The sequence below is a fragment of the Peromyscus eremicus genome, chromosome 12 (genome assembly GCF_949786415.1).
Source record: "Peromyscus eremicus chromosome 12, PerEre_H2_v1, whole genome shotgun sequence".
Taxonomy (NCBI): Eukaryota; Metazoa; Chordata; class Mammalia; order Rodentia; family Cricetidae; genus Peromyscus; species Peromyscus eremicus.
Window position 1 is genome coordinate 72,217,758 of NC_081428.1, and position 6,000 is coordinate 72,223,757.

Below are 6,000 nucleotides of genomic sequence, written 5' to 3' on the forward strand. Positions count from 1 at the left end.
GACCCTCAGCTCAACTCTGTGGCACTAGGGACCTCAGAGATATGGCCAGGCACTCTGCTACCCAGGGACCCCCTCTCCTGGGCCCACAATGTGGCACGTGGACAGGACAGTGATGCAGCGTGCTGAGGTCACCAGGAGTGGCAGCATAGATCCATTCCCAGTAGAGGGAGGGTGTCTGTTGGGAAGGGAGCCTGCTAATGTTGGGGGGTAGGCAGGGCAACACAGAAAGCTAGAGTCAAGGCAGAAAGGGTCCTGGGTGGTACCAGGAGCCTAGCCCCAGGCTGAGGATAGTGAGCTATCAAGAGGGAATCGACTCTCCTTATAGAGAAGACTCACAGCTATACCAGGTATAGGTGATTGCACCAGGTGTTGGGGCAGTTCTCCAAAACAAAGATGTAGAAGCAGCTCTGGAAACAATAAGAAAGTGTCACAGGAATTGTCTACGCTTGCAGACCCTATAGGGTAGAAAGGAGAAAAAAGGAGGTGAAGAAAAAGGCTTCTCTGCAGACACACTGGTACCGAGGCTAGAGAGAAGAACAGAGGGATGCTGCAGGCAGCCCTGTCTCACAAGTACTCAGGCCACACAACTCTGGAGCCCTGAAGAAGTCTGGTTGAGACGACCACATGAACTGGGAGGAAAGCACCAAAACCACAAGAGGGAACTAGCAGAGAGGGAAGGATATACTCCCAGGAAGCTCTGCTATAGAGGATGTGTAAAAAGAGGGACAACACAACAGAGAAGGCAGATCAGAGCTAGCCACAAAACCCAGAGGTCCACACAAAGAAAGGCTATCGGCAGAAACACACGCATACATGCACACTCCCACATCATGCACAGAAACATGCACATGCCATGCACACTGGTGCAGGTGCAGATATACACACACGACCATGCCCATGGGAGACAGCTTGGTTGCACCTACTCATATTCTTAAGACCCCAGAGAAGACAAGAGACAGAAGACATCATCTATACAAGCAGCTTACAGTAAAGGGACTAAGTGGAGTGGTTATGCCTTGTTGAAGGTACAACCTAAAAGCCAGAGGCTTGTGTAGGTTAAATTAACCATTTAAATATCCACTTACAATCTACTCTTTGAGAGGTGCTACCACTAATGAAGACAAGGACCCCATGGCCTGGACATAGCTGACAAGTCAAACTATGCTATCATTTTGTTTCCTATAACCTACGATAGCCTCACAGTTTTTAATTCAATGGGAAGTTAACAAACTACCTCTCTAAAGGTGTTCCCATCAAAGGTGCTTAGGAATGACTGAGAAAAGCAGCAATCATTAAGGAACCAGAAAGGAGACCAAAGGGACAAAGCTAGTTTCCTGGCAACCAAGGACCACTGCAGAGGACAGACAGGTCAGCCCGCTTAGTTCTAACAGACTCGAATAAGAACAGGAAAGGGCCTGGTAGGTGTTCAGAGACCACAGGAAGTCAAAATCTGTGCTTTCTCAGATAGAACATACTAATGGGAAGAAGACCCAAGTAGGCAGGGGTTAGAGACAAAGAGTGGTACAGGAAGGGGAAGCATGCTACATGTTATGAGCTAAGGAGCCAGGGTAGAACTACAAAATGAAAACAATAAATGAAGACATTAGTAAGTGTTAAAGGGGACAGGGCTTTAAAGAGATACATAGCACAGGTATACCCTGAGGCCCATGAGTACACATCTTGCAGGAGCAGGAAAATTGTTTAGCTCTTGGGCTCAGCAGTGGACAATCCTAGATAGGTTTCTGAATTTTCCCTCTGTAAGCTTACTCAATTTGTTAATCAACTATTTGCTAAATGCCTTCTATAAGGCACACATCATTTATAAGTGTTAAGCACAAGGCAGACAAAACACTTGCCCCACAGAGCTTACATATCAGTGGGGAAGATGGATAATAACAAGAAAATTATCTATGATGTCACATGTTGACAAATATTCTAGCTGAAACAAAGGGGGAAAAAACCTGGGAAGCAGGAAGCAGCTTCTAAAAGACTACACTAGGCTCTACAGCCAGGACCCACCTAAAGATGAAACAGACAGAGGCAGGTGGAAGCAAGGGTAAAAGGAGGTCACTGTAGAGGACACCTAGAGGAAAAGCAAAGGCCCTGGGGCAGAGACATGGTGTGGCCAAGCTAGGGTGCTATGTGAGGGGAAGTCTTCGGGTTTTTTTTTTTGTTTTTTTAATCTATCTTATTGTGAGAAACAGGATACTGCACAGAAGGGTAGCAATGGCAGCCAACCCTCACACAGGCCTTGCTCTAAGGACTTCATGAGCTCACCCAGCACTGTGACAGAAAGGTTAAACAACGTGCTCAAGGTCACAAAGCTAGGAAGTGATACAGTTGCTTTGCCACCCAAACAAGCAGGCCTGAGTCTGTAATACCCCAGTTTTATAACATCATGCAATTTAAAGAATTCCTCGTGTCCAGAAAAGCTACTAAGAGGGTGAGAGTGGGGATCCAATTATAAAGGGGGAAGAATTAAAAGGCTCACCAGGTAGCTCGGACCAGGACTTTAAGTTCCAGTTTCTGGGAAAAGGTTTGCTGTTGGAAACAGGTGGCAAGGCTTGCTGAGAAACGCATGAAGGCCTGAGAGAGGCACCAAGGTGACTTTAGACAGGCATAAGGGTTGTTCTGGCATGGACTGTAACAGGAGCTCGGCTTGGGTCAGACTACTTGGTGTCAAAGCAATCCACATCAAAGCTGAAAAGAACAGCTAGAAGCAGGAGCTTATGGATCAGAAAGGAGGCCAGCGCTGGAGATGGAGACTTGGAAGATGTCAAGGAAAGTTGACGTGAAAACTAGAAGAGATCACATGGGAGGGGAATGATGACGGCAGAAGGCCAAAACTGGGCACACCAGTCAAAATCCTACTTCCTACAAGGTAAACCTGCAACAAGCACTGAGAAGTGCCTGTCCCCTGGCCACATGGATGTCAAAGGGTAGCCCTTCAGCCTCACTGTTCTTCAGCTGACTGAACCTGTGGATGCAGACCTTGCTTTGCCAATTGGACTGTGAGCAAGCAGCGGGCCCTCAGCTGGCTACCCTGGACCCTTACACTGGTTACATGGGGCTTACCCAACACATCTGGACAACTCCTACTTGCTGGACTGGTGTGGAGATACAGCTGTGGTGACCAACGCTACAGCTGCAGCCTCCTGCCCAACCCAAAGGCAGTATGACCTCATCAATTCCTTTGTCACCCTGCAAATTCTCGTATTTTGAACTTACAGGCCACACTCACTAGCCATTCACTCCCTTTGGTTAGTAGTGGCTTACAGTGGGGACTGAGCCACTTTCAAGACAGGGAGTCCAGTTTGGGCCAGCAGATGGTGGGCCCGTCCTAGTGATTGGCTTCCATAAGTCAACAACCCTACATAGGACATCTGTGCATCCAGCAACCAGGTACATGCAAGCATGCAAGATGGCAAGTCAAATTCCTACCAGGTAGCAACCCAAGTCCATTGGATGATACTATTGACAGGTATCGCTGTCAACAGGTTGCCACTTCCCATTTATTCTACCACGCTCATTGTTACTGTAAAACCACATCCTGACAAGCTACATGACACCTCATCCACGAGCAATTTGGTGGAGACATGGACGGTTTCTCGGCTTTTCCAAACCGCCAAAACAGGCAGAGTTCAGGACGAGAGGTGTCCCTGCCCACACGTCTCCCGCCAGAAGGCCAGGCGATGGCTTCCGGCCCACCGGCCGAGGGGCTTCGTTACCAGGCCGACAGCACCCTACGTCCACGACGCCTGGGCTCCGAGCCCGGCCGCCGCTGCACAAAGGCCGCGACTCCGCGTGGCCCAGCCCGCCTCGCGCGCCGCGCCCCGCCCCGAGCCCCGGCCTGCGGCCTCGCCCGGGAAGGGGGGGGAGGAAGGGAAGAGCGCAGCCTCTCCAGGCCATAGCGCCCGCCGCCCGCGGGGCGCCCCTCGCGCCCCGCACCTACCTGTGGCGCCCGCGACCTGCCCGAGCCGCCCGCAGCCCGACCACAGCCGGCCGACCCTCACCGCCCCGGCGCCGCCGCAACCCGCGAAGGCCCTCGCAAGCTCTCGACTCTTGAGACCCGCTGCCGCGCGGGCGAGCGGAGGGCGGGCCTTGCCGGAGCGCGGCCAATCGCGACGCACGGCCGCCGCGCATTGGGGGAGCCGGGAGCGGGCTGAGGAGGCCGCCAATCGGCGGCGCGAGGCGCGCGCGGCCCAATCGCGAGGCGCGATGGCGGGCGCGGGGGCGGGACCAGCCGCCAGTCTGGAGGAACCGACGGCCGCGGGCCCGGGCGGGGCTGGGCGCGCGCAGGGCGGCGGCCGCGGGGAGTGCCGGGAGAGTGGCGCGCGGGGGCTGCCGGGAGCCGGAGAGCGCGGGAGTGCGAGGAACGCTGGGGGCATGTGTGTGTGTGTGAGTCGGCCTCTGCTGAGCTCAACAGTCGCTTTTGCGTCTTCTGGGTCGTCCCCAGAAAGCCACGCGATGCTGAGGGCAGGAGAGGAGTTTCACTTGCAGCGTCACCACACCGGGAAGGACAAAGGTCTAACAACTATAAATCTGTTCGCTGTGCGTCCTAGTATCCTCGGTGTCAAAGGGAAGAGAGACAGAAGCCATTCCGAAAGAGTGGTCCTTTTAGTTCGGCGTGAGCCCGTAGATCGGCCTTGCAGAGCTGGGTCAGTGCCAAGGATGGTTTTGAGCCTTACCCGAAGATGTGCGTCAGGTCTGCTCCGACACCGAGGTAGCAGTATGTAAGACTTAGGAAAACTTTAGGACGGAAATGAAGTAGGTGGACTCAGAAACAAAGTAGAGTTAGCCAGGTCCGTTCATGAGCACTCCAAATCCATACTGTCAAGCCAGTACTCCATTGCTATGGGCCAGGGGTTAAGGTGGGGCTAAATTATAATAATACAATCCAGAACCTTGAAAAGAATATACATGGAGGAAAGGACAGCTCACCTCTAGGTTCTCATTCCCGTCAATAAATATAGAAAAAATGACAGAACACTGTCTTCTGTTGGGCAAACATTTGAGTAATTGCTGCTGGACATGAAAATCGTGGGTGCTAAGAAGTGACAAGTTGCTTTCGGTTTTAGAGACGGAATCCAGGGTCTAACCCACACTGAGTTATTGTAAAAGCACTGAACTGTATTCCTGTTTGGGAGACTGTGTGTGTATTTTTTACACAGTTGTGAAGTTTCTGCCCAAGATTCTTAGCAATTGCAAATGGTACACAGTAGCTTTACAATGGAAAAAACCTGGGAAGACAACACTTTATAAAAGGCCACCAGTAGCCAAGCGGTGGTGGCTCAGGCTTTAATCCCAGCACTCGGGAGGCAGACGCAAGCCTGGGCTACAGAGTGAGTTCCAAGAAAGGCTCCAAAGCTACATAGAGAAACCAAAAAACCAAAACAAAAAACAACAAAAAGCCACGAGCTGTAGAAGGCATGGAGGTTCTTGTTTTCAGATAGGCACTAGAGGCACCTGAAATTAGCAGTGTGTTGTTCCTTCAAGTGAAGGGCTGTTATCTGCTCAGAGCTGGGAGCAGATGTGCATTCTAGCCTGGTGACCTTTGTGCTATACAGCAGAGACCACACGGGCCCCTCCCCCAGACTGTTAAGACATTGTTTTTCTCACTCAATCTACAGAACTTGTCCTTATGGAAGGTGTCACCTGTATGTTACAAAGAGTTTAGATGTAGCCACTTCCAATCTTTATTATCTTACTTTGTTCCTCGAAGAGATTTATGTATGCTGTATTGTGCACACAGGATTGAGTTATCACTGTAAGTGTTGGAGCTCGGATGGAAAGGGATCCTGGAAGTCAGGAGCCAAGGAATGTCGCAAAGTCCCTGTGAGCATAGCCTAGAGCTCTGCTCCAGGGAAAGGTTTCCCCAATGCAAGGACATGACTCTGCTCCATCAAGGGGAGGGTTTCCCCAGCGAAGTTGTTACAGCCCTGTTTAGCCCTGTTCCAGAGAAGTGTTAACAACTCGGCTTAGGTCCAGCAAAGTGTCTGC

At 51.5% G+C, this 6,000-nt stretch overlaps 1 protein-coding gene across 3 annotated transcripts in view; it reads right to left on the reverse strand.

The window, feature by feature from the left end:
* The window catches only part of Dgcr8 (DGCR8 microprocessor complex subunit), a 30,800-nt gene extending 26,713 nt beyond the window's left edge, over positions 1–4,087 (reverse strand). Inside the window, exons 1-2 of one of the 3 annotated variants that reach the window (XM_059277501.1) lie at positions 3,953–4,087; positions 2,492–2,798 (exon numbers count right to left, since the gene is read on the reverse strand). The gene's annotated coding sequence lies outside the window, so the exon portion shown is untranslated. Of the gene's footprint in view, positions 1–2,491; positions 3,779–3,952 lie in introns of those variants that run through there. The other 2 variants (XM_059277504.1, XM_059277503.1) reach the window with 2 other exon arrangements.
* Positions 4,088–6,000: the final 1,913 nt, after the last annotated feature.